The sequence below is a fragment of the Salmo salar genome, chromosome 04 (assembly GCF_965601325.2).
Source record: "Salmo salar chromosome 04, fSalSal1, whole genome shotgun sequence".
Lineage (NCBI taxonomy): Eukaryota > Metazoa > Chordata > Actinopteri > Salmoniformes > Salmonidae > Salmo > Salmo salar.
This window is the reverse complement of record NC_138294.1, coordinates 14,555,367-14,581,039: the sequence shown is the minus strand read 5'-3', so window position 1 is coordinate 14,581,039 and position 25,673 is coordinate 14,555,367. Positions and strand designations below refer to the sequence as shown.

At 43.9% G+C, this 25,673-nt stretch overlaps 31 non-coding genes across 31 annotated transcripts; all 31 read right to left on the bottom strand.

Moving 5' to 3' along the window:
• Positions 1-812: 812 nt before the first annotated feature.
• trnae-cuc (transfer RNA glutamic acid (anticodon CUC)) lies at positions 813-884 on the bottom strand. Its single transcript has one exon. It is a non-coding gene; the product is annotated as a tRNA-Glu (tRNA).
• Positions 885-2,219: 1,335 nt separating this feature from the next.
• On the bottom strand, positions 2,220-2,291 carry trnae-cuc (transfer RNA glutamic acid (anticodon CUC)). The gene has a single exon. It is a non-coding gene; the product is annotated as a tRNA-Glu (tRNA).
• Positions 2,292-2,400: 109 nt separating this feature from the next.
• trnae-cuc (transfer RNA glutamic acid (anticodon CUC)) lies at positions 2,401-2,472 on the bottom strand. Its single transcript has one exon. It is a non-coding gene; the product is annotated as a tRNA-Glu (tRNA).
• A 1,153-nt stretch (positions 2,473-3,625) lies between these two features.
• On the bottom strand, positions 3,626-3,697 carry trnae-cuc (transfer RNA glutamic acid (anticodon CUC)). The gene has a single exon. It is a non-coding gene; the product is annotated as a tRNA-Glu (tRNA).
• A 1,334-nt stretch (positions 3,698-5,031) lies between these two features.
• trnae-cuc (transfer RNA glutamic acid (anticodon CUC)) lies at positions 5,032-5,104 on the bottom strand. The gene has a single exon. It is a non-coding gene; the product is annotated as a tRNA-Glu (tRNA).
• Positions 5,105-5,213: 109 nt separating this feature from the next.
• Positions 5,214-5,285, bottom strand: trnae-cuc (transfer RNA glutamic acid (anticodon CUC)). The gene has a single exon. It is a non-coding gene; the product is annotated as a tRNA-Glu (tRNA).
• Positions 5,286-6,439: 1,154 nt separating this feature from the next.
• Positions 6,440-6,511, bottom strand: trnae-cuc (transfer RNA glutamic acid (anticodon CUC)). Its single transcript has one exon. It is a non-coding gene; the product is annotated as a tRNA-Glu (tRNA).
• A 109-nt stretch (positions 6,512-6,620) lies between these two features.
• Positions 6,621-6,692, bottom strand: trnae-cuc (transfer RNA glutamic acid (anticodon CUC)). The gene has a single exon. It is a non-coding gene; the product is annotated as a tRNA-Glu (tRNA).
• A 1,154-nt stretch (positions 6,693-7,846) lies between these two features.
• Positions 7,847-7,918, bottom strand: trnae-cuc (transfer RNA glutamic acid (anticodon CUC)). Its single transcript has one exon. It is a non-coding gene; the product is annotated as a tRNA-Glu (tRNA).
• Positions 7,919-9,239: 1,321 nt separating this feature from the next.
• On the bottom strand, positions 9,240-9,311 carry trnae-cuc (transfer RNA glutamic acid (anticodon CUC)). The gene has a single exon. It is a non-coding gene; the product is annotated as a tRNA-Glu (tRNA).
• Positions 9,312-10,645: 1,334 nt separating this feature from the next.
• Positions 10,646-10,717, bottom strand: trnae-cuc (transfer RNA glutamic acid (anticodon CUC)). Its single transcript has one exon. It is a non-coding gene; the product is annotated as a tRNA-Glu (tRNA).
• A 109-nt stretch (positions 10,718-10,826) lies between these two features.
• On the bottom strand, positions 10,827-10,898 carry trnae-cuc (transfer RNA glutamic acid (anticodon CUC)). The gene has a single exon. It is a non-coding gene; the product is annotated as a tRNA-Glu (tRNA).
• A 1,153-nt stretch (positions 10,899-12,051) lies between these two features.
• On the bottom strand, positions 12,052-12,123 carry trnae-cuc (transfer RNA glutamic acid (anticodon CUC)). The gene has a single exon. It is a non-coding gene; the product is annotated as a tRNA-Glu (tRNA).
• Positions 12,124-12,232: 109 nt separating this feature from the next.
• On the bottom strand, positions 12,233-12,304 carry trnae-cuc (transfer RNA glutamic acid (anticodon CUC)). The gene has a single exon. It is a non-coding gene; the product is annotated as a tRNA-Glu (tRNA).
• A 1,153-nt stretch (positions 12,305-13,457) lies between these two features.
• On the bottom strand, positions 13,458-13,529 carry trnae-cuc (transfer RNA glutamic acid (anticodon CUC)). The gene has a single exon. It is a non-coding gene; the product is annotated as a tRNA-Glu (tRNA).
• Positions 13,530-13,638: 109 nt separating this feature from the next.
• trnae-cuc (transfer RNA glutamic acid (anticodon CUC)) lies at positions 13,639-13,710 on the bottom strand. Its single transcript has one exon. It is a non-coding gene; the product is annotated as a tRNA-Glu (tRNA).
• Positions 13,711-14,863: 1,153 nt separating this feature from the next.
• trnae-cuc (transfer RNA glutamic acid (anticodon CUC)) lies at positions 14,864-14,935 on the bottom strand. Its single transcript has one exon. It is a non-coding gene; the product is annotated as a tRNA-Glu (tRNA).
• Positions 14,936-15,044: 109 nt separating this feature from the next.
• Positions 15,045-15,116, bottom strand: trnae-cuc (transfer RNA glutamic acid (anticodon CUC)). The gene has a single exon. It is a non-coding gene; the product is annotated as a tRNA-Glu (tRNA).
• A 1,153-nt stretch (positions 15,117-16,269) lies between these two features.
• Positions 16,270-16,341, bottom strand: trnae-cuc (transfer RNA glutamic acid (anticodon CUC)). Its single transcript has one exon. It is a non-coding gene; the product is annotated as a tRNA-Glu (tRNA).
• A 109-nt stretch (positions 16,342-16,450) lies between these two features.
• trnae-cuc (transfer RNA glutamic acid (anticodon CUC)) lies at positions 16,451-16,522 on the bottom strand. The gene has a single exon. It is a non-coding gene; the product is annotated as a tRNA-Glu (tRNA).
• Positions 16,523-17,675: 1,153 nt separating this feature from the next.
• trnae-cuc (transfer RNA glutamic acid (anticodon CUC)) lies at positions 17,676-17,747 on the bottom strand. The gene has a single exon. It is a non-coding gene; the product is annotated as a tRNA-Glu (tRNA).
• A 109-nt stretch (positions 17,748-17,856) lies between these two features.
• trnae-cuc (transfer RNA glutamic acid (anticodon CUC)) lies at positions 17,857-17,928 on the bottom strand. The gene has a single exon. It is a non-coding gene; the product is annotated as a tRNA-Glu (tRNA).
• A 1,153-nt stretch (positions 17,929-19,081) lies between these two features.
• trnae-cuc (transfer RNA glutamic acid (anticodon CUC)) lies at positions 19,082-19,153 on the bottom strand. The gene has a single exon. It is a non-coding gene; the product is annotated as a tRNA-Glu (tRNA).
• Positions 19,154-19,250: 97 nt separating this feature from the next.
• trnae-cuc (transfer RNA glutamic acid (anticodon CUC)) lies at positions 19,251-19,322 on the bottom strand. The gene has a single exon. It is a non-coding gene; the product is annotated as a tRNA-Glu (tRNA).
• A 1,334-nt stretch (positions 19,323-20,656) lies between these two features.
• trnae-cuc (transfer RNA glutamic acid (anticodon CUC)) lies at positions 20,657-20,728 on the bottom strand. Its single transcript has one exon. It is a non-coding gene; the product is annotated as a tRNA-Glu (tRNA).
• A 1,153-nt stretch (positions 20,729-21,881) lies between these two features.
• On the bottom strand, positions 21,882-21,953 carry trnae-cuc (transfer RNA glutamic acid (anticodon CUC)). Its single transcript has one exon. It is a non-coding gene; the product is annotated as a tRNA-Glu (tRNA).
• A 109-nt stretch (positions 21,954-22,062) lies between these two features.
• On the bottom strand, positions 22,063-22,134 carry trnae-cuc (transfer RNA glutamic acid (anticodon CUC)). Its single transcript has one exon. It is a non-coding gene; the product is annotated as a tRNA-Glu (tRNA).
• A 1,153-nt stretch (positions 22,135-23,287) lies between these two features.
• trnae-cuc (transfer RNA glutamic acid (anticodon CUC)) lies at positions 23,288-23,359 on the bottom strand. Its single transcript has one exon. It is a non-coding gene; the product is annotated as a tRNA-Glu (tRNA).
• A 109-nt stretch (positions 23,360-23,468) lies between these two features.
• Positions 23,469-23,540, bottom strand: trnae-cuc (transfer RNA glutamic acid (anticodon CUC)). The gene has a single exon. It is a non-coding gene; the product is annotated as a tRNA-Glu (tRNA).
• A 1,153-nt stretch (positions 23,541-24,693) lies between these two features.
• trnae-cuc (transfer RNA glutamic acid (anticodon CUC)) lies at positions 24,694-24,765 on the bottom strand. The gene has a single exon. It is a non-coding gene; the product is annotated as a tRNA-Glu (tRNA).
• Positions 24,766-24,857: 92 nt separating this feature from the next.
• trnae-cuc (transfer RNA glutamic acid (anticodon CUC)) lies at positions 24,858-24,929 on the bottom strand. Its single transcript has one exon. It is a non-coding gene; the product is annotated as a tRNA-Glu (tRNA).
• Positions 24,930-25,673: the final 744 nt, after the last annotated feature.

The window sequence follows — 25,673 nt, the reverse complement described above, 5'->3', positions numbered from 1 at the left end:
TTGCCTAATTGACATCATTTGAGTCAATTGGAGGTGTACCTGTAGATGTATTTCAAGGCCTACCTTTAAACTCGGTGCCTCTTTGCTTGACATCATGGGAAAATCAAAAGAAATCAGCCAAGACCTCAGAAAACAATTGTAGACCTCCACAAGTCTGGTTCATCCTTGGGAGCAATTTCCAAACGACTGAAGGTACCGAGTTCATCTGTAGAAAAAATGGTACGCAAGTAAAAACACCATGTGACCACGCAGCCGTCATACCGCTCAGGAAGGAGACGCGTTCTGTCTCCTAGAGATGAACGTACTTTGGTGCGAAAAGTGCAAATCAATCCCAGAACAACAGCAAAGGACCTTGTGAAGATGCTGGAGGAAACAGGTCCAAAAGTATCTACATCCACAGTAAAACGAGTCCTATATCGACATAACCTGAAAGGCCGCTCAGCAAGGAAGAAGCTGCTGCTCCAAAACTGCCATAAAAAAGCCTGACTGCAGTTTGTGGACAAAGATCCTACTTTTTGGAGAAATGTCCTCTGGTCTGATGAAACAAAAATATAACTATTTGGCTATAATGACCATTGTTATGTTTGGAGGCAAAAGGTGGAGGCTTGCAAGCAGAAGAACACCATCCCAACAGTGAAGCACAGGGGTGGCAGCATCATGTTGTGGGGGTGCTTTGCTGCAGGAGGGACTGGTGCACCACTAGAAAACAAGGTAAGGACAATGCAGAGAAATCAGTTTGCAATTAAAGTGGTACATATGTGCGATTACCTACTAAATTCAGTGTGACAGGTTGCACAAGTAACAAAGACTAGTTCTCTGACCGGGAATCAAACCCGGGCCGCGGCGGTGAGAGCACCAAATCCTAACCACTAGACCATCAGGGAAGGATAACCCAAAGCAAATCGGTTCTCAATTTGAAATGCTACATATGTGCGATGTCCGCCCAAATTTTTTGTGACAGGTTGCACAAGTAAAAAGGTCGCAAATGATAAGTTCCCTGACCGGGAATCGAACCGGTGCCGCGGCTGTGAGAGCGCCGAATCCTAACCACTAGACCACCAGGGAAGGATACTTCTGTGCAAATCGGTTTTCAATTTGAAATGGTACATACAGTTGAAGTCGGAAGTTTACGTACACTTATGTTGGAGTCATTAAAAGTCGTTTGTCAACCACTCCACACATGTCTTGTTTAACAAACTATAGTTTTGGCAAGTCGGTTAGGACATGTACTTTGTGCATGACACAAGTCATTTTTCCAACAATTGTTTACAGACAGATTATTTCACTTATAATTCACTGTATCACAAATCCAGTGGGTCAGAGGTTTACATACACTAAGTTGGCTGTGCCTTTAAACAGCGTGGAAAATTCCCGAAAATGATGTCATGGCCTTAGAAGCTTCTGATAGGCTAATTGACATCATTTGAGTCAATTGGAGGTGTACCTGTAGATGTATTTCAATGCCTACCTTTAAACTCGGTGCCTCTTTGCTTGACGTCATGGGAAAATCAAAAGAAATCAGCCAAGACCTCAGAAAACAATTGTAGACCTCCACAAGTCTGGTTCATCCTTGGGAGCAATTTCCAAACGCCTGAAGGTACCGAGTTCATCTGTAGAAAAAATGGTACGCAAGTAAAAACACCATGTGACCACGCAGCCGTCATACCGCTCAGGAAGGAGACGCGTTCTGTCTCCTAGAGATGAACGTACTTTGGTGCGAAAAGTGCAAATCAATCCCAGAACAACAGCAAAGGACCTTGTGAAGATGCTGGAGGAAACAGGTCCAAAAGTATCTACATCCACAGTAAAACGAGTCCTATATCGACATAACCTGAAAGGCCGCTCAGCAAGGAAGAAGCTGCTGCTCCAAAACTGCCATAAAAAAAGCCTGACTGCAGTTTGTGGACAAAGATCCTACTTTTTGGAGAAATGTCCTCTGGTCTGATGAAACAAAAATATAACTATTTGGCTATAATGACCATTGTTATGTTTGGAGGCAAAAGGTGGAGGCTTGCAAGCCGAAGAACACCATCCCAACAGTGAAGCACAGGGGTGGCAGCATCATGTTGTGGGGGTGCTTTGCTGCAGGAGGGACTGGTGCACCACTAGAAAACAAAGTAAGGATAATGCAGGGGAAATCCGTTTGCAATTAAAGTGGTACATATGTGCGATTACCTACTAAATTCAGTGTGACAGGTTGCACAAGTAACAAAGACTAGTTCCCTGACCGGGAATCGAACCCGGGCCGCGGCGGTGAGAGCACCGAATCCTAACCACTAGACCATCAGGGAAGGATAAACCAAAGCAAATCGGTTCTCAATTTGAAATGCTACATATGTGCGATGTCCGCCCAAATTTTTTGTGACAGGTTGCACAAGTAAAAAGGTCGCAAATGATAAGTTCCCTGACCAGGAATCGAACCGGGGCCGCGGCGGTGAGAGCGCCGAATCCTAACCACTAGACCACCAGGGAAGGATACTGCTGTGCAAATCGGTTTTCAATTTGAAATGGTACATACAGTTGAAGTCGGAAGTTTACGTACACTTATGTTGGAGTCATTAAAAGTCGTTTGTCAACCACTCCACACATGTCTTGTTTAACAAACTATAGTTTTGGCAAGTCGGTTAGGACATGTACTTTGTGCATGACACAAGTCATTTTTCCAACAATTGTTTACAGACAGATTATTTCACGTATAATTCACTGTATCACAAATCCAGTGGGTCAGAGGTTTACATACACTAAGTTGGCTGTGCATTTAAACAGCGTGGAAAATTCCCGAAAATGATGTCATGGCTTTAGAAGCTTCTGATAGGCTAATTGACATCATTTGAGTCAATTGGAGGTGTACCTGTAGATGTATTTCAAGGCCTACCTTTAAACTCGGTGCCTCTTTGCTTGACATCATGGGAAAATCAAAAGAAATCAGCCAAGACCTCAGAAAACAATTGTAGACCTCCACAAGTCTGGTTCATCCTTGGGAGCAATTACCAAACGCCTGAAGGTACCGAGTTCATCTGTAGAAAAAATGGTACGCAAGTAAAAACACCATGTGACCACGCAGCCGTCATACCGCTCAGGAAGGAGACGCGTTCTGTCTCCTAGAGATGAACGCACTTTGCTGCGAAAAGTGCAAATCAATCCCAGAACAACAGCAAAGGACCTTGTGAAGATGCTGGAGGAAACAGGTCCAAAAGTATCTACATCCACAGTAAAACGAGTCCTATATCGACATAACCTGAAAGGCCGCTCAGCAAGGAAGAAGCTGCTGCTCCAAAACTGCCATAAAAAAGCCTGACTGCAGTTTGTGGACAAAGATCCTACTTTTTGGAGAAATGTCCTCTGGTCTGATGAAACAAAAATATAACTATTTGGCCATAATGACCATTGTTATGTTTGGAGGCAAAAGGTGGAGGCTTGCAAGCCGAAGAACACCATCCCAACCGTGAAGCACAGGGGTGGCAGCATCATGTTGTGGGGGTGCTTTGCTGCAGGAGGGACTGGTGCACCACTAGAAAACAAGGTAAGGATAATGCAGGGGAAATCAGTTTGCAATTAAAGTGGTACATATGTGCGATTACCTACTAAATTCAGTGTGACAGGTTGCACAAGTAACAAAGACAAGTTCCCTGACCGGGATTCGAACCCGGGCCGCTGCGGTGAGAGCACCGAATCCTAACCACTAGACCATCAGGGAAGGATAACCCAAAGCAAATCGGTTCTCAATTTGAAATGCTACATATGTGCGATGTCCGCCCAAATTTTTTGTGACAGGTTGCACAAGTAAAAAGGTCGCAAATGATAAGTTCCCTGAGCAGGAATCGATCCCGGGCCGCGGTGGTGAGAGCGCCGAATCCTAACCACTAGACCACCAGGGAAGGATACTTTTGTGCAAATCGGTTTACAATTTGAAATGGTACATACAGTTGAAGTCGGAAGTTTACGTACACTTATGTTGGAGTCATTAAAAGTCGTTTGTCAACCACTCCACACATGTCTTGTTTAACAAACTATAGTTTTGGCAAGTCGGTTAGGACATGTACTTTGTGCATGACACAAGTCCTTTTTCCAACAATTGTTTACAGACAGATTATTTCACTTATAATTCACTGTATCACAAATCCAGTGGGTCAGAGGTTTACATACACTAAGTTGGCTGTGCCTTTAAACAGCGTGGAAAATTCCCGAAAATGATGTCATGGCTTTAGAAGCTTCTGATAGGCTAATTGACATCATTTGAGTCAATTGGAGGTGTACCTGTAGATGTATTTCAAGGCCTACCTTTAAACTCGGTGCCTCTTTGCTTGACATCATGGGAAAATCAAAAGAAATCAGCCAAGACCTCAGAAAACAATTGTAGACCTCCACAAGTCTGGTTCATCCTTGGGAGCAATTTCCAAACGCCTGAAGGTACCGAGTTCATCTGTAGAAAAAATGGTACGCAAGTAAAAACACCATGTGACCACGCAGCCGTCATACCGCTCAGGAAGGAGACGCGTTCTGTCTCCTAGAGATGAACGTACTTTGGTGCGAAAAGTGCAAATCAATCCCAGAACAACAGCAAAGGACCTTGTGAAGATGCTGGAGGAAACAGGTCCAAAAGTATCTACATCCACAGTAAAACGAGTCCTATATCGACATAACCTGAAAGGCCGCTCAGCAAGGAAGAAGCTGCTGCTCCAAAACTGCCATAAAAAAGCCTGACTGCAGTTTGTGGACAAAGATCCTACTTTTTGGAGAAATGTCCTCTGGTCTGATGAAACAAAAATATAACTATTTGGCTATAATGACCATTGTTATGTTTGGAGGCAAAAGGTGGAGGCTTGCAAGCCGAAGAACACCATCCCAACAGTGAAGCACAGGGGTGGCAGCATCATGTTGTGGGGGTGCTTTGCTGCAGGAGGGACTGGTGCACCACTAGAAAACAAGGTAAGGATAATGCAGGGGAAATCTGTTTGCAATTAAAGTGGTACATATGTGCGATTACCTACTAAATTCAGTGTGACAGGTTGCACAAGTAACAAAGACTAGTTCCCTGACCGGGAATCGAAACCCGGGCCGCGGCGGTGAGAGCACCGAATCCTAACCACTAGACCATCAGGGAAGGATAAACCAAAGCAAATCGGTTCTCAATTTGAAATGCTACATATGTGCGATGTCCGCCCAAATTTTTTGTGACAGGTTGCACAAGTAAAAAGGTCGCAAATGATAAGTTCCCTGAGCAGGAATCGATCCCGGGCCGCGGCGGTGAGAGCGCCGAATCCTAACCACTAGACCACCAGGGAAGGATACTTTTGTGCAAATCGGTTTACAATTTGAAATGGTACATACAGTTGAAGTCGGAAGTTTACGTACACTTATGTTGGAGTCATTAAAAGTCGTTTGTCAACCACTCCACACATGTCTTGTTTAACAAACTATAGTTTTGGCAAGTCGGTTAGGACATGTACTTTATGCATGACACAAGTCCTTTTTCCAACAATTGTTTACAGACAGATTATTTCACTTATAATTCACTGTATCACAAATCCAGTGGGTCAGAGGTTTACATACACTAAGTTGGCTGTGCCTTTAAACAGCGTGGAAAATTCCCGAAAATGATGTCATGGCTTTAGAAGCTTCTGATAGGCTAATTGACATCATTTGAGTCAATTGGAGGTGTACCTGTAGATGTATTTCAAGGCCTACCTTTAAACTCGGTGCCTCTTTGCTTGACATCATGGGAAAATCAAAAGAAATCAGCCAAGACCTCAGAAAACAATTGTAGACCTCCACAAGTCTGGTTCATCCTTGGGAGCAATTTCCAAACGCCTGAAGGTACCGAGTTCATCTGTAGAAAAAATGGTACGCAAGTAAAAACACCATGTGACCACGCAGCCGTCATACCGCTCAGGAAGGAGACGCGTTCTGTCTCCTAGAGATGAACGTACTTTGGTGCGAAAAGTGCAAATCAATCCCAGAACAACAGCAAAGGACCTTGTGAAGATGCTGGAGGAAACAGGTCCAAAAGTATCTACATCCACAGTAAAACGAGTCCTATATCGACATAACCTGAAAGGCCGCTCAGCAAGGAAGAAGCTGCTGCTCCAAAACTGCCATAAAAAAAGCCTGACTGCAGTTTGTGGACAAAGATCCTACTTTTTGGAGAAATGTCCTCTGGTCTGATGAAACAAAAATATAACTATTTGGCCATAATGACCATTGTTATGTTTGGAGGCAAAAGGTGGAGGCTTGCAAGCCGAAGAAAACCATCCCAACCGTGAAGCACAGGGGTGGCAGCATCATGTTGTGGGGGTGCTTTGCTGCAGGAGGGACTGGTGCACCACTAGAAAACAAGGTAAGGATAATGCAGGGGAAATCAGTTTGCAATTAAAGTGGTACATATGTACGATTACCTACTAAATTCAGTGTGACAGGTTGCACAAGTAACAAAGACAAGTTCCCTGACCGGGAATCGAACCCGGGCCGCTGCGGTGAGAGCACCGAATCCTAACCACTAGACCATCAGGGAAGGATAACCCAAAGCAAATCGGTTCTCAATTTGAAATGCTACATATGTGCGATGTCCGCCCAAATTTTTTGTGACAGGTTGCACAAGTAAAAAGGTCGCAAATGATAAGTTCCCTGAGCGGGAATCGATCCCAGGCCGCGGCGGTGAGAGCGCCGAATCCTAACCACTAGACCACCAGGGAAGGATTCTTTTGTGCAAATCGGTTTACAATTTGAAATGGTACATACAGTTGAAGTCGGAAGTTTACGTACACTTATGTTGGAGTCATTAAAAGTCGTTTGTCAACCACTCCACACATGTCTTGTTTAACAAACTATAGTTTTGGCAAGTCGGTTAGGACATGTACTTTGTGCATGACACAAGTCCTTTTTCCAACAATTGTTTACAGACAGATTATTTCACTTATAATTCACTGTATCACAAATCCAGTGGGTCAGAGGTTTACATACACTAAGTTGGCTGTGCCTTTAAACAGCGTGGAAAATTCCCGAAAATGATGTCATGGCTTTAGAAGCTTCTGATAGGCTAATTGACATCATTTGAGTCAATTGGAGGTGTACCTGTAGATGTATTTCAAGGCCTACCTTTAAACTCGGTGCCTCTTTGCTTGACATCATGGGAAAATCAAAAGAAATCAGCCAAGACCTCAGAAAACAATTGTAGACCTCCACAAGTCTGGTTCATCCTTGGGAGCAATTTCCAAACGCCTGAAGGTACCGAGTTCATCTGTAGAAAAAATGGTACGCAAGTAAAAACACCATGTGACCACGCAGCCGTCATACCTCTCAGGAAGGAGACGCGTTCTGTCTCCTAGAGATGAACGTACTTTGGTGCGAAAAGTGCAAATCAATCCCAGAACAACAGCAAAGGACCTTGTGAAGATGCTGGAGGAAACAGGTCCAAAAGTATCTACATCCACAGTAAAACGAGTCCTATATCGACATAACCTGAAAGGCCGCTCAGCAAGGAAGAAGCTGCTGCTCCAAAACTGCCATAAAAAAAGCCTGACTGCAGTTTGTGGACAAAGATCCTACTTTTTGGAGAAATGTCCTCTGGTCTGATGAAACAAAAATATAACTATTTGGCTATAATGACCATTGTTATGTTTGGAGGCAAAAGGTGGAGGCTTGCAAGCCGAAGAACACCATCCCAACAGTGAAGCACAGGGGTGGCAGCATCATGTTGTGGGGGTGCTTTGCTGCAGGAGGGACTGGTGCACCACTAGAAAACAAGGTGAGGATAATGCAGGGGAAATCAGTTTGCAATTAAAGTGGTACATATGTGCGATTACCTACTAAATTCAGTGTGACAGGTTGCACAAGTAACAAAGACTAGTTCCCTGACCAGGAATCGAACCCGGGCCGCGGCGGTGAGAGCACCGAATCCTAACCACTAGACCATCAGGGAAGGATAAACCAAAGCAAATCGGTTCTCAATTTGAAATGCTACATATGTGCGATGTCCGCCGAAATTTTTTGTGACAGGTTGCACAAGTAAAAAGGTCGCAAATGATAAGTTCCCTGAGCGGGAATCGATCCCGGGCCGCGGCGGTGACAGGGCCGAATCCTAACCACTAGACCACCAGGGAAGGATACTTTTGTACAAAGAGGTTTACAATTTGAAATGGTACATACAGTTGAAGTCGGAAGTTTACGTGCACTTATGTTGGAGTCATTAAAAGTCGTTTGTCAACCACTCCACACATGTCTTGTTTAACAAACTATAGTTTTGGCAAGTCGGTTAGGACATGTACTTTGTGCATGACACAAGTCCTTTTTCCAACAATTGTTTACAGACAGATTATTTCACTTATAATTCACTGTATCACAAATCCAGTGGGTCAGAGGTTTACATACACTAAGTTGGCTGTGCCTTTAAACAGCGTGGAAAATTCCCGAAAATGATGTCATGGCTTTAGAAGCTTCTGATAGGCTAATTGACATCATTTGAGTCAATTGGAGGTGTACCTGTAGATGTATTTCAAGGCCTACCTTTAAACTCGGTGCCTCTTTGCTTGACATCATGGGAAAATCAAAAGAAATCAGCCAAGATCTCAGAAAACAATTGTAGACCTCCACAAGTCTGGTTCATCCTTGGGAGCAATTTCCAAACGCCTGAAGGTACCGAGTTCATCTGTAGAAAAAATGGTACGCAAGTAAAAACACCATGTGACCACGCAGCCGTCATACCGCTCAGGAAAGAGACGCGTTCTGTCTCCTAGAGATGAACGTACTTTGGTGCGAAAAGTGCAAATCAATCCCAGAACAACAGCAAAGGACCTTGTGAAGATGCTGGAGGAAACAGGTCCAAAAGTATCTACATCCACAGTAAAACGAGTCCTATATCGACATAACCTGAAAGGCCGCTCAGCAAGGAAGAAGCTGCTGCTCCAAAACTGCCATAAAAAAGCCTGACTGCAGTTTGTGAACAAAGATCCTACTTTTTGGAGAAATGTCCTCTGGTCTGATGAAACAAAAATATAACTATTTGGCCATAATGACCATTGTTATGTTTGGAGGCTTGCAAGCCGAAGAACACCATCCCAACCGTGAAGCACAGGGGTGGCAGCATCATGTTGTGGGGGTGCTTTGCTGCAGGAGGGACTGGTGCACCACTAGAAAACAAGGTAAGGATAATGCAGGGGAAATCAGTTTGCAATTAAAGTGGTACATATGTGCGATTACCTACTAAATTCAGTGTGACAGGTTGCACAAGTAACAAAGACTAGTTCCCTGACCGGGAATCGAACCCGGGCCGCGGCGGTGAGAGCACCGAATCCTAACCACTAGACCATCAGGGAAGGATAACCCAAAGCAAATCGGTTCTCAATTTGAAATGCTACATATGTGCGATGTCCGCCCAAATTTTTTGTGACAGTTTGCACAAGTAAAAAGGTCGCAAATGATAAGTTCCCTGACCGGGAATCGAACCCGGGACGCGGCTGTGAGTGCGAGAAATCCTAACCACTAGACCACCAGGGAAGGATACTTTTGTGCAAATCGGTTTACAATTTGAAATGGTACATACAGTTGAAGTCGGAAGTTTACGTACACTTATGTTGGAGTCATTAAAAGTCGTTTGTCAACCACTCCACACATGTCTTGTTTAACAAACTATAGTTTTGGCAAGTCGGTTAGGACATGTACTTTGTGCATGACACAAGTCATTTTTCCAACAATTGTTTACAGACAGATTATTTCACTTATAATTCACTGTATCACAAATCCAGTGGGTCAGAGGTTTACATACACTAAGTTGGCTGTGCCTTTAAACAGCGTGGAAAATTCCCGAAAATGATGTCATGGCTTTAGAAGCTTCTGATAGGCTAATTGACATCATTTGAGTCAATTGGAGGTGTACCTGTAGATGTATTTCAAGGCCTACCTTTAAACTCGGTGCCTCTTTGCTTGACATCATGGGAAAATCAAAAGAAATCAACCAAGACGTCAGAAAACAATTGTAGACCTCCACAAGTCTGGTTCATCCTTGGGAGCAATTTCCAAACGACTGAAGGTACCGAGTTCATCTGTAGAAAAAATGGTACGCAAGTAAAAACACCATGTGACCACGCAGCCGTCATACCGCTCAGGAAGGAGACGCGTTCTGTCTCCTAGAGATGAACGTACTTTGGTGCGAAAAGTGCAAATCAATCCCAGAACAACAGCAAAGGACCTTGTGAAGATGCTGGAGGAAACAGGTCCAAAAGTATCTACATCCACAGTAAAACGAGTCCTATATCGACATAACCTGAAAGGCCGCTCAGCAAGGAAGAAGCTGCTGCTCCAAAACTGCCATAAAAAAGCCTGACTGCAGTTTGTGGACAAAGATCCTACTTTTTGGAGAAATGTCCTCTGGTCTGATGAAACAAAAATATAACTATTTGGCCATAATGACCATTGTTATGTTTGGAGGCAAAAGGTGGAGGCTTGCAAGCCGAAGAACACCATCCCAACCGTGAAGCACAGGGGTGGCAGCATCATGTTGTGGGGGTGCTTTGCTGCAGGAGGGACTGGTGCACCACTAGAAAACAAGGTAAGGATAATGCAGGGGAAATCAGTTTGCAATTAAAGTGGTACATATGTGCGATTACCTACTAAATTCAGTGTGACAGGTTGCACAAGTAACAAAGACTAGTTCCCTGACCGGGAATCGAACCCGGGCCGCGGCGGTGAGAGCACCGAATCCTAACCACTAGACCATCAGGGAAGGATAACCCAAAGCAAATCGGTTCTCAGTTTGAAATGCTACATATGTGCGATGTCCGCCCAAATTTTTTGTGACAGGTTGCACAAGTAAAAAGGTCGCAAATGATAAGTTCCCTGACCGGGAATCGAACCCGGGCCGCGGCGGTGAGAGCGCCAAATCCTAACCACTAGACCACCAGGGAAGGATACTTTTGTATAAATCGGTTTACAATTTGAAATGGTACATACAGTTGAAATCGGAAGTTTACGTACACTTATGTTGGAGTCATTAAAAGTCGTTTGTCAACCACTCCACACATGTCTTGTTTAACAAACTATAGTTTTGGCAAGTCGGTTAGGACATGTACTTTGTGCATGACACATGTCATTTTTCCAACAATTGTTTACAGACAGATTATTTCACTTATAATTCACTGTATCACAAATCCAGTGGGTCAGAGGTTTACATACACTAAGTTGGCTGTGCCTTTAAACAGCATGGAAAATTCCCGACAATGATGTCATGGCTTTAGAAGCTTCTGATAGGCTAATTGACATCATTTGAGTCAATTGGAGGTGTACCTGTAGATGTATTTCAAGGCCTACCTTTAAACTCGGTGCCTCTTTGCTTGACATCATGGGAAAATCAAAAGAAATCAGCCAAGACCTCAGAAAACAATTGTAGACCTCCACAAGTCTGGTTCATCCTTGGGAGCAATTTCCAAACGCCTGAAGGTACCGAGTTCATCTGTAGAAAAAATGGTACGCAAGTAAAAACACCATGTGACCACGCAGCCGTCATACCGCTCAGGAAGGAGACGCGTTCTGTCTCCTAGAGATGAACGTACTTTGGTGCGAAAAGTGCAAATCAATCCCAGAACAACAGCAAAGGACCTTGTGAAGATGCTGGAGGAAACAGGTCCAAAAGTATCTACATCCACAGTAAAACGAGTCCTATATCGACATAACCTGAAAGGCCGCTCAGCAAGGAAGAAGCTGCTGCTCCAAAACTGCCATAAAAAAGCCTGACTGCAGTTTGTGGACAAAGATCCTACTTTTTGGAGAAATGTCCTCTGGTCTGATGAAACAAAAATATAACTATTTGGCTATAATGACCATTGTTATGTTTGGAGGCAAAAGGTGGAGGCTTGCAAGCAGAAGAACACCATCCTAACAGTGAAGCACAGGGGTGGCAGCATCATGTTGTGGGGGTGCTTTGCTGCAGGAGGGACTGGTGCACCACTAGAAAACAAGGTAAGGATAATGCAGGGGAAATCAGTTTGCAATTAAAGTGGTACATATGTGCGATTACCTACTAAATTCAGTGTGACAGGTTGCACAAGTAACAAAGACTAGTTCCCTGACCGGGAATCGAACCCGGGCTGCAGCGGTGAGAGCACCGAATCCTAACCACTAGACCATCAGGGAAGGATAACCCAAAGCAAATCGGTTCTCAATTTGAAATGCTACATATGTGCGATGTCCGCCCAAATTTTTTGTGACAGGTTGCACAAGTAAAAAGGTCGCAAATGATAAGTTCCCTGAACGGGAATCGAACCCGGGCCGCGGCGGTGAGAGCGCCAAATCATAACCACTAGACCACCAGGGAAGGATACTTCTGTGCAATTCGGTTTACAATTTGAAATGGTACATACAGTTGAAGTCGGAAGTTTACGTACACTTATGTTGGAGTCATTAAAAGTCGTTTGTCAACCACTCCACACATGTCTTGTTTAACAAACTATAGTTTTGGCAAGTCGGTTAGGACATGTACTTTGTGCATGACACATGTCATTTTTCCAACAATTGTTTACAGACAGATTATTTCACTTATAATTCACTGTATCACAAATCCAGTGGGTCAGAGGTTTACATACACTAAGTTGGCTGTGCCTTTAAACAGCGTGGAAAATTCCCGAAAATGATGTCATGGCTTTAGAAGCTTCTGATAGGCTAATTGACATCATTTGAGTCAATTGGAGGTGTACCTGTAGATGTATTTCAAGGCCTACCTTTAAACTCGGTGCCTCTTTGCTTGACATCATGGGAAAATCAAAAGAAATCAGCCAAGACCTCAGAAAACAATTGTAGACCTCCACAAGTCTGGTTCATCCTTGGGAGCAATTTCCAAACGCCTGAAGGTACCGAGTTCATCTGTAGAAAAAATGGTACGCAAGTAAAAACACCATGTGACCACGCAGCCGTCATACCGCTCAGGAAGGAGACGCGTTCTGTCTCCTAGAGATGAACGTACTTTGCTGCGAAAAGTGCAAATCAATCCCAGAACAACAGCAAAGGACCTTGTGAAGATGCTGGAGGAAACAGGTCCAAAAGTATCTACATCCACAGTAAAACGAGTCCTATATCGACATAACCTGAAAGGCCGCTCAGCAAGGAAGAAGCTGCTGCTCCAAAACTGCCATAAAAAAGCCTGACTGCAGTTTGTGGACAAAGATCCTACTTTTTGGAGAAACGTCCTCTGGTCTGATGAAACAAAAATATAACTATTTGGCTATAATGACAATTGTTATGTTTGGAGGCAAAAGGTGGAGGCTTGCAAGCCGAAGAACACCATCCCAACAGTGAAGCACAGGGGTGGCAGCATCATGTTGTGGGGGTGCTTTGCTGCAGGAGGGACTGGTGCACCACTAGAAAACAAGGTAAGGACAATGCAGGGGAAATCAGTTTGCAATTAAAGTGGTACATATGTGCGATTACCTTCTAAATTCAGTGTGACAGGTTGCACAAGTAACAAAGACTAGTTCCCTGACCGGGAATCGAACCCGGGCTGCAGCGGTGAGAGCACCGAATCCTAACCACTAGACCATCAGGGAAGGATAACCCAAAGCAAATCGGTTCTCAATTTGAAATGCTACATATGTGCGATGTCCGCCCAAATTTTTTGTGACAGGTTGCACAAGTAAAAAGGTTGCAAATGATAAGTTCCCTGACCGGGAATCGAACCCGGGCCGCGGCGGTGAGAGCGCCGAATCCTAACCACTAGACCACCAGGGAAGGATACTTCTGTGCAATTCGGTTTACAATTTGAAATGGTACATACAGTTGAAGTCGGAAGTTTACGTACACTTATCTTGGAGTCATTAAAAGTCGTTTGTCAACCACTCCACACATGTCTTGTTTAACAAACTATAGTTTTGGCAAGTCGGTTAGGACATGTACTTTGTGCATGACACAAGTCATTTTTCCAACAATTGTTTACAGACAGATTATTTCACTTATAATTCACTGTATCACAAATCCAGTGGGTCAGAGGTTTACATACACTAAGTTGGCTGTGCCTTTAAACAGCGTGGAAAATTCCCGAAAATGATGTCATGGCTTTAGAAGCTTCTGATAGGCTAATTGACATCATTTGAGTCAATTGGAGGTGTACCTGTAGATGTATTTCAAGGCCTACCTTTAAACTCGGTGCCTCTTTGCTTGACATCATGGGAAAATCAAAAGAAATCAGCCAAGACCTCAGAAAACAATTGTAGACCTCCACAAGTCTGGTTAATCCTTGGGAGCAATTTCCAAACGCCTGAAGGTACCGAGTTCATCTGTAGAAAAAATGGTACGCAAGTAAAAACACCATGTGACCACGCAGCCGTCATACCGCTCAGGAAGGAGACGCGTTCTGTCTCCTAGAGATGAACGTACTTTGGTGCGAAAAGTGCAAATCAATCCCAGAACAACAGCAAAGGACCTTGTGAAGATGCTGGAGGAAACAGGTCCAAAAGTATCTACATCCACAGTAAAACGAGTCCTATATCGACATAACCTGAAAGGCCGCTCAGCAAGGAAGAAGCTGCTGCTCCAAAACTGCCATAAAAAAGCCTGACTGCAGTTTGTGGACAAAGATCCTACTTTTTGGAGAAATGTCCTCTGGTCTGATGAAACAAAAATATAACTATTTGGCTATAATGACAATTGTTATGTTTGGAGGCAAAAGGTGGAGGCTTGCAAGCCGAAGAACACCATCCCAACAGTGAAGCACAGGGGTGGCAGCATCATGTTGTGGGGGTGCTTTGCTGCAGGAGGGACTGGTGCACCACTAGAAAACAAGGTAAGGACAATGCAGGGGAAATCAGTTTGAAATTAAAGTGGTACATATGTGCGATTACCTACTAAATTCAGTGTGACAGGTTGCACAAGTAACAAAGACTAGTTCCCTGACCGGGAATCGAACCCGGGCTGCAGCGGTGAGAGCACCGAATCCTAACCACTAGACCATCAGGGAAGGATAACCCAAAGCAAATCGGTTCTCAATTTGAAATGCTACATATGTGCGATGTCCGCCCAAATTTTTTGTGACAGGTTGCACAAGTAAAAAGGTTGCAAATGATAAGTTCCCTGACCGGGAATCGAACCCGGGCCGCGGCGGTGAGAGCGCCAAATCATAACCACTAGACCACCAGGGAAGGATACTTCTGTGCAATTCGGTTTACAATTTGAAATGGTACATACAGTTGAAGTCGGAAGTTTACGTACACTTATCTTGGAGTCATTAAAAGTCGTTTGTCAACCACTCCACACATGTCTTGTTTAACAAACTATAGTTTTGGCAAGTCGGTTAGGACATGTACTTTGTGCATGACACAAGTCATTTTTCCAACAATTGTTTACAGACAGATTATTTCACTTATAATTCACTGTATCACAAATCCAGTGGGTCAGAGGTTTACATACACTAAGTTGGCTGTGCCTTTAAACAGCGTGGAAAATTCCCGAAAATGATGTCATGGCTTTAGAAGCTTCTGATAGGCTAATTGACATCATTTGAGTCAATTGGAGGTGTACCTGTAGATGTATTTCAAGGCCTACCTTTAAACTCGGTGCCTCTTTGCTTGACATCATGGGAAAATCAAAAGAAATCAGCCAAGACCTCAGAAAACAATTGTAGACCTCCACAAGTCTGGTTAATCCTTGGGAGCAATTTCCAAACGCCTGAAGGTACCGAGTTCATCTGTAGAAAAAATGGTACGCAAGTAAAAACACCATGTGACCACGCAGCCGTCATACCGCTCAGGAAGGAGACGCGTTCTGTCTCCTAGAGATGAACGTACTTTGGTGCGAAAAGTGCAAATCAATCCCAGAACAACAGCAAAGGACCTTGTGAAGATGCTGGAGGAAACAGGTCCAAAAGTATCTACATCCACAGTAAAACGAGTCCTATATCGACATAACCTGAAAGGCCGCTCAGCAAGGAAGAAGCTGCTGCTCCAAAACTGCCATAAAAAAGCCTGACTGCAGTTTGTGGACAAAGATCCTACTTTTTGGAGAAATGTCCTCTGGTCTGATGAAACAAAAATATAACTATTTGGCTATAATGACAATTGTTATGTTTGGAGGCAAAAGGTGGAGGCTTGCAAGCCGAAGAACACCATCCCAACAGTGAAGCACAGGGGTGGCAGCATCATGTTGTGGGGGTGCTTTGCTGCAGGAGGGACTGGTGCACCACTAGAAAACAAGGTAAGGACAATGCAGGGGAAATCAGTTTGAAATTAAAGTGGTACATATGTGCGATTACCTACTAAATTCAGTGTGACAGGTTGCACAAGTAACAAAGACTAGTTCCCTGACCGGGAATCGAACCCGGGCTGCAGCGGTGAGAGCACCGAATCCTAACCACTAGACCATCAGGGAAGGATAACCCAAAGCAAATCGGTTCTCAATTTGAAATGCTACATATGTGCGATGTCCGCCCAAATTTTTTGTGACAGGTTGCACAAGTAAAAAGGTTGCAAATGATAAGTTCCCTGACCGGGAATCGAACCCGGGCCGCGGCGGTGAGAGCGCCAAATCATAACCACTAGACCACCAGGGAAGGATACTTCTGTGCAATTCGGTTTACAATTTGAAATGGTACATACAGTTGAAGTCGGAAGTTTACGTACACTTATGTTGGAGTCATTAAAAGTCGTTTGTCAACCACTCCACACATGTCTTGTTTAACAAACTATAGTTTTGGCAAGTCGGTTAGGACATGTACTTTGTGCATGACACATGTCATTTTTCCAACAATTGTTTACAGACAGATTATTTCACTTATAATTCACTGTATCACAAATCCAGTGGGTCAGAGGTTTACATACACTAAGTTGGCTGTGCCTTTAAACAGCGTGGAAAATTCCCGAAAATGATGTCATGGCTTTAGAAGCTTCTGATAGGCTAATTGACATCATTTGAGTCAATTGGAGGTGTACCTGTAGATGTATTTCAAGGCCTACCTTTAAACTCGGTGCCTCTTTGCTTGACATCATGGGAAAATCAAAAGAAATCAGCCAAGACCTCAGAAAACAATTGTAGACCTCCACAAGTCTGGTTCATCCTTGGGAGCAATTTCCAAACGCCTGAAGGTACCGAGTTCATCTGTAGAAAAAATGGTACGCAAGTAAAAACACCATGTGACCACGCAGCCGTCATACCGCTCAGGAAGGAGACGCGTTCTGTCTCCTAGAGATGAACGTACTTTGCTGCGAAAAGTGCAAATCAATCCCAGAACAACAGCAAAGGACCTTGTGAAGATGCTGGAGGAAACAGGTCCAAAAGTATCTACATCCACAGTAAAACGAGTCCTATATCGACATAACCTGAAAGGCCGCTCAGCAAGGAAGAAGCTGCTGCTCCAAAACTGCCATAAAAAAGCCTGACTGCAGTTTGTGGACAAAGATCCTACTTTTTGGAGAAACGTCCTCTGGTCTGATGAAACAAAAATATAACTATTTGGCTATAATGACAATTGTTATGTTTGGAGGCAAAAGGTGGAGGCTTGCAAGCCGAAGAACACCATCCCAACAGTGAAGCACAGGGGTGGCAGCATCATGTTGTGGGGGTGCTTTGCTGCAGGAGGGACTGGTGCACCACTAGAAAACAAGGTAAGGACAATGCAGGGGAAATCAGTTTGCAATTAAAGTGGTACATATGTGCGATTACCTTCTAAATTCAGTGTGACAGGTTGCACAAGTAACAAAGACTAGTTCCCTGACCGGGAATCGAACCTGGGCTGCAGCGGTGAGAGCACCGAATCCTAACCACTAGACCATCAGGGAAGGATAACCCAAAGCAAATCGGTTCTCAATTTGAAATGCTACATATGTGCGATGTCCGCCCAAATTTTTTGTGACAGGTTGCACAAGTAAAAAGGTTGCAAATGATAAGTTCCCTGACCGGGAATCGAACCCGGGCCGCGGCGGTGAGAGCGCCGAATCCTAACCACTAGACCACCAGGGAAGGATACTTCTGTGCAATTCGGTTTACAATTTGAAATGGTACATACAGTTGAAGTCGGAAGTTTACGTACACTTATCTTGGAGTCATTAAAAGTCGTTTGTCAACCACTCCACACATGTCTTGTTTAACAAACTATAGTTTTGGCAAGTCGGTTAGGACATGTACTTTGTGCATGACACAAGTCATTTTTCCAACAATTGTTTACAGACAGATTATTTCACTTATAATTCACTGTATCACAAATCCAGTGGGTCAGAGGTTTACATACACTAAGTTGGCTGTGCCTTTAAACAGCGTGGAAAATTCCCGAAAATGATGTCATGGCTTTAGAAGCTTCTGATAGGCTAATTGACATCATTTGAGTCAATTGGAGGTGTACCTGTAGATGTATTTCAAGGCCTACCTTTAAACTCGGTGCCTCTTTGCTTGACATCATGGGAAAATCAAAAGAAATCAGCCAAGACCTCAGAAAACAATTGTAGACCTCCACAAGTCTGGTTCATCCTTGGGAGCAATTTCCAAACGCCTGAAGGTACCGAGTTCATCTGTAGAAAAAATGGTACGCAAGTAAAAACACCATGTGACCACGCAGCCGTCATACCGCTCAGGAAGGAGACGTGTTCTGTCTCCTAGAGATGAACGTACTTTGCTGCGAAAAGTGCAAATCAATCCCAGAACAACAGCAAAGGACCTTGTGAAGATGCTGGAGGAAACAGGTCCAAAAGTATCTACATCCACAGTAAAACGAGTCCTATATCGACATAACCTGAAAGGCCGCTCAGCAAGGAAGAAGCTGCTGCTCCAAAACTGCCATAAAAAAGCCTGACTGCAGTTTGTGGACAAAGATCCTACTTTTTGGAGAAATGTCCTCTGGTCTGATGAAACAAAAATATAACTATTTGGCTATAATGACAATTGTTATGTTTGGAGGCAAAAGGTGGAGGCTTGCAAGCCGAAGAACACCATCCCAACAGTGAAGCACAGGGGTGGCAGCATCATGTTGTGGGGGTGCTTTGCTGCAGGAGGGACTGGTGCACCACTAGAAAACAAGGTAAGGACAATGCAGGGGAAATCAGTTTGCAATTAAAGTGGTACATATGTGCGATTACCTTCTAAATTCAGTGTGACAGGTTGCACAAGTAACAAAGACTAGTTCCCTGACCGGGAATCGAACCCGGGCTGCAGCGGTGAGAGCACCGAATCCTAACCACTAGACCATCAGGGAAGGATAACCCAAAGCAAATCGGTTCTCAATTTGAAATGCTACATATGTGCGATGTCCGCCCAAATTTTTTGTGGGTGACAGGGTTGCAAATGATAAGTTCCCTGTCCGGGAATCGAACCCGGGCCGTGGCGGTGAGAGCGCCGAATCCTAACCACTAGACCACCAGGGAAGGATACTTCTGTGCAATTCGGTTTACAATTTGAAATGGTACATACAGTTGAAGTCGGAAGTTTACGTACACTTATGTTGGAGTCATTAAAAGTCGTTTGTCAACCACTCCACACATGTCTTGTTTAACAAACTATAGTTTTGGCAAGTCGGTTAGGACATGTACTTTGTGCATGACACATGTCATTTTTCCAACAATTGTTTACAGACAGATTAATTCACTTATAATTCACTGTATCACAAATCCAGTGGGTCAGAGGTTTACATACACTAAGTTGGCTGTGCCTTTAAACAGCGTGGAAAATTCCCGAAAATGATGTCATGGCTTTAGAAGCTTCTGATAGGCTAATTGACATCATTTGAGTCAATTGGAGGTGTACCTGTAGATGTATTTCAAGGCCTACCTTTAAACTCGGTGCCTCTTTGCTTGACATCATGGGAAAATCAAAAGAAATCAGCCAAGACCTCAGAAAACAATTGTAGACCTCCACAAGTCTGGTTCATCCTTGGGAGCAATTTCCAAACGCCTGAAGGTACCGAGTTCATCTGTAGAAAAAATGGTACGCAAGTAAAAACACCATGTGACCACGCAGCCGTCATACCGCTCAGGAAGGAGACGCGTTCTGTCTCCTAGAGATGAACGTACTTTGCTGCGAAAAGTGCAAATCAATCCCAGAACAACAGCAAAGGACCTTGTGAAGATGCTGGAGGAAACAGGTCCAAAAGTATCTACATCCACAGTAAAACGAGTCCTATATCAACATAACCTGAAAGGCCGCTCAGCAAGGAAGAAGCTGCTGCTCCAAAACTGCCATAAAAAAGCCTGACTGCAGTTTGTGGACAAAGATCCTACTTTTTGGAGAAATGTCCTCTGGTCTGATGAAACAAAAATATAACTATTTGGCTATAATGACAATTGTTATGTTTGGAGGCAAAAGGTGGAGGCTTGCAAGCCGAAGAACACCATCCCAACAGTGAAGCACAGGGGTGGCAGCATCATGTTGTGGGGGTGCTTTGCTGCAGGAGGGACTGGTGCACCACTAGAAAACAAGGTAAGGACAATGCAGGGGAAATCAGTTTGAAATTAAAGTGGTACATATGTGCGATTATCTATTAAATTCAGTGTGACAGGTTGCACAAGTAACAAAGACTAGTTCCCTGACCAGGAATCGAACCCCGGGCTGCAGCGGTAAAGCACCGAATCCTAACCACTAGACCATCAGGGAAGGATAACCCAAAGCAAATCGGTTCTCAATTTGAAATGCTACATATGTGCGATGTCCGCCGAAATTTTTTGTGACAGGTTGCACAAGTAAAAAGGTTGCAAATGATAAGTTCCCTGACCGGGAATCGAACCCAGGCCACGGCGGTGAGAGCGCCGAATCCTAACCACTAGACCACCAGGGAAGGATACTTCTGTGCAATTCGGTTTACAATTTGAAATGGTACATACAGTTGAAGTCGGAAGTTTACGTACACTTATGTTGGAGTCATTAAAAGTCGTTTGTCAACCACTCCACACATGTCTTGTTTAACAAACTATAGTTTTGGCAAGTCGGTTAGGACATGTACTTTGTGCATGACACATGTCATTTTTCCAACAATTGTTTACAGACAGATTATTTCACTTATAATTCACTGTATCACAAATCCAGTGGGTCAGAGGTTTACATACACTAAGTTGGCTGTGCCTTTAAACAGCGTGGAAAATTCCCGAAAATGATGTCATGGCTTTAGAAGCTTCTGATAGGCTAATTGACATCATTTGAGTCAATTGGAGGTGTACCTGTAGATGTATTTCAAGGCCTACCTTTAAACTCGGTGCCTCTTTGCTTGACATCATGGGAAAATCAAAAGAAATCAGCCAAGACCTCAGAAAACAATTGTAGACCTCCACAAGTCTGGTTCATCCTTGGGAGCAATTTCCAAACGCCTGAAGGTACCGAGTTCATCTGTAGAAAAAATGGTACGCAAGTAAAAACACCATGTGACCACGCAGCCGTCATACCGCTCAGGAAGGAGACGCGTTCTGTCTCCTAGAGATGAACGTACTTTGCTGCGAAAAGTGCAAATCAATCCCAGAACAACAGCAAAGGACCTTGTGAAGATGCTGGAGGAAACAGGTCCAAAAGTATCTACATCCACAGTAAAACGAGTCCTATATCGACATAACCTGAAAGGCCGCTCAGCAAGGAAGAAGCTGCTGCTCCAAAACTGCCATAAAAAAGCCTGACTGCAGTTTGTGGACAAAGATCCTACTTTTTGGAGAAATGTCCTCTGGTCTGATGAAACAAAAATATAACTATTTGGCTATAATGACAATTGTTATGTTTGGAGGCAAAAGGTGGAGGCTTGCAAGCCGAAGAACACCATCCCAACAGTGAAGCACAGGGGTGGCAGCATCATGTTGTGGGGGTGCTTTGCTGCAGGAGGGACTGGTGCACCACTAGAAAACAAGGTAAGGACAATGCAGGGGAAATCAGTTTGCAATTAAAGTGGTACATATGTGCGATTACCTTCTAAATTCAGTGTGACAGGTTGCACAAGTAACAAAGACTAGTTCCCTGACCGGGAATCGAACCTGGGCTGCAGCGGTGAGAGCACCGAATCCTAACCACTAGACCATCAGGGAAGGATAACCCAAAGCAAATCGGTTCTCAATTTGAAATGCTACATATGTGCGATGTCCGCCCAAATTTTTTGTGACAGGTTGCACAAGTAAAAAGGTTGCAAATGATAAGTTCCCTGACCGGGAATCGAACCCGGGCCGCGGCGGTGAGAGCGCCGAATCCTAACCACTAGACCACCAGGGAAGGATACTTCTGTGCAATTCGGTTTACAATTTGAAATGGTACATACAGTTGAAGTCGGAAGTTTACGTACACTTATCTTGGAGTCATTAAAAGTCGTTTGTCAACCACTCCACACATGTCTTGTTTAACAAACTATAGTTTTGGCAAGTCGGTTAGGACATGTACTTTGTGCATGACACAAGTCATTTTTCCAACAATTGTTTACAGACAGATTATTTCACTTATAATTCACTGTATCACAAATCCAGTGGGTCAGAGGTTTACATACACTAAGTTGGCTGTGCCTTTAAACAGCGTGGAAAATTCCCGAAAATGATGTCATGGCTTTAGAAGCTTCTGATAGGCTAATTGACATCATTTGAGTCAATTGGAGGTGTACCTGTAGATGTATTTCAAGGCCTACCTTTAAACTCGGTGCCTCTTTGCTTGACATCATGGGAAAATCAAAAGAAATCAGCCAAGACCTCAGAAAACAATTGTAGACCTCCACAAGTCTGGTTCATCCTTGGGAGCAATTTCCAAACGCCTGAAGGTACCGAGTTCATCTGTAGAAAAAATGGTACGCAAGTAAAAACACCATGTGACCACGCAGCCGTCATACCGCTCAGGAAGGAGACGCGTTCTGTCTCCTAGAGATGAACGTACTTTGGTGCGAAAAGTGCAAATCAATCCCAGAACAACAGCAAAGGACCTTGTGAAGATGCTGGAGGAAACAGGTCCAAAAGTATCTACATCCACAGTAAAACGAGTCCTATATCGACATAACCTGAAAGGCCGCTCAGCAAGGAAGAAGCTGCTGCTCCAAAACTGCCATAAAAAAGCCTGACTGCAGTTTGTGGACAAAGATCCTACTTTTTGGAGAAATGTCCTCTGGTCTGATGAAACAAAAATATAACTATTTGGCTATAATGACAATTGTTATGTTTGGAGGCAAAAGGTGGAGGCTTGCAAGCCGAAGAACACCATCCCAACAGTGAAGCACAGGGGTGGCAGCATCATGTTGTGGGGGTGCTTTGCTGCAGGAGGGACTGGTGCACCACTAGAAAACAAGGTAAGGACAATGCAGGGGAAATCAGTTTGCAATTAAAGTGGTACATATGTGCGATTACCTTCTAAATTCAGTGTGACAGGTTGCACAAGTAACAAAGACTAGTTCCCTGACCGGGAATCGAACCTGGGCTGCAGCGGTGAGAGCACCGAATCCTAACCACTAGACCATCAGGGAAGGATAACCCAAAGCAAATCGGTTCTCAATTTGAAATGCTACATATGTGCGATGTCCGCCCAAATTTTTTGTGACAGGTTGCACAAGTAAAAAGGTTGCAAATGATAAGTTCCCTGACCGGGAATCGAACCCGGGCCGCGGCGGTGAGAGCGCCGAATCCTAACCACTAGACCACCAGGGAAGGATACTTCTGTGCAATTCGGTTTACAATTTGAAATGGTACATACAGTTGAAGTCGGAAGTTTACGTACACTTATCTTGGAGTCATTAAAAGTCGTTTGTCAACCACTCCACACATGTCTTGTTTAACAAACTATAGTTTTGGCAAGTCGGTTAGGACATGTACTTTGTGCATGACACAAGTCATTTTTCCAACAATTGTTTACAGACAGATTATTTCACTTATAATTCACTGTATCACAAATCCAGTGGGTCAGAGGTTTACATACACTAAGTTGGCTGTGCCTTTAAACAGCGTGGAAAATTCCCGAAAATGATGTCATGGCTTTAGAAGCTTCTGATAGGCTAATTGACATCATTTGAGTCAATTGGAGGTGTACCTGTAGATGTATTTCAAGGCCTACCTTTAAACTCGGTGCCTCTTTGCTTGACATCATGGGAAAATCAAAAGAAATCAGCCAAGACCTCAGAAAACAATTGTAGACCTCCACAAGTCTGGTTCATCCTTGGGAGCAATTTCCAAACGCCTGAAGGTACCGAGTTCATCTGTAGAAAAAATGGTACGCAAGTAAAAACACCATGTGACCACGCAGCCGTCATACCGCTCAGGAAGGAGACGTGTTCTGTCTCCTAGAGATGAACGTACTTTGCTGCGAAAAGTGCAAATCAATCCCAGAACAACAGCAAAGGACCTTGTGAAGATGCTGGAGGAAACAGGTCCAAAAGTATCTACATCCACAGTAAAACGAGTCCTATATCGACATAACCTGAAAGGCCGCTCAGCAAGGAAGAAGCTGCTGCTCCAAAACTGCCATAAAAAAGCCTGACTGCAGTTTGTGGACAAAGATCCTACTTTTTGGAGAAATGTCCTCTGGTCTGATGAAACAAAAATATAACTATTTGGCTATAATGACAATTGTTATGTTTGGAGGCAAAAGGTGGAGGCTTGCAAGCCGAAGAACACCATCCCAACAGTGAAGCACAGGGGTGGCAGCATCATGTTGTGGGGGTGCTTTGCTGCAGGAGGGACTGGTGCACCACTAGAAAACAAGGTAAGGACAATGCAGGGGAAATCAGTTTGCAATTAAAGTGGTACATATGTGCGATTACCTTCTAAATTCAGTGTGACAGGTTGCACAAGTAACAAAGACTAGTTCCCTGACCGGGAATCGAACCCGGGCTGCAGCGGTGAGAGCACCGAATCCTAACCACTAGACCATCAGGGAAGGATAACCCAAAGCAAATCGGTTCTCAATTTGAAATGCTACATATGTGCGATGTCCGCCCAAATTTTTTGTGACAGGTTGCAAATGATAAGTTCCCTGTCCGGGAATCGAACCCGGGCCGTGGCGGTGAGAGCGCCGAATCCTAACCACTAGACCACCAGGGAAGGATACTTCTGTGCAATTCGGTTTACAATTTGAAATGGTACATACAGTTGAAGTCGGAAGTTTACGTACACTTATGTTGGAGTCATTAAAAGTCGTTTGTCAACCACTCCACACATGTCTTGTTTAACAAACTATAGTTTTGGCAAGTCGGTTAGGACATGTACTTTGTGCATGACACATGTCATTTTTCCAACAATTGTTTACAGACAGATTAATTCACTTATAATTCACTGTATCACAAATCCAGTGGGTCAGAGGTTTACATACACTAAGTTGGCTGTGCCTTTAAACAGCGTGGAAAATTCCCGAAAATGATGTCATGGCTTTAGAAGCTTCTGATAGGCTAATTGACATCATTTGAGTCAATTGGAGGTGTACCTGTAGATGTATTTCAAGGCCTACCTTTAAACTCGGTGCCTCTTTGCTTGACATCATGGGAAAATCAAAAGAAATCAGCCAAGACCTCAGAAAACAATTGTAGACCTCCACAAGTCTGGTTCATCCTTGGGAGCAATTTCCAAACGCCTGAAGGTACCGAGTTCATCTGTAGAAAAAATGGTACGCAAGTAAAAACACCATGTGACCACGCAGCCGTCATACCGCTCAGGAAGGAGACGCGTTCTGTCTCCTAGAGATGAACGTACTTTGCTGCGAAAAGTGCAAATCAATCCCAGAACAACAGCAAAGGACCTTGTGAAGATGCTGGAGGAAACAGGTCCAAAAGTATCTACATCCACAGTAAA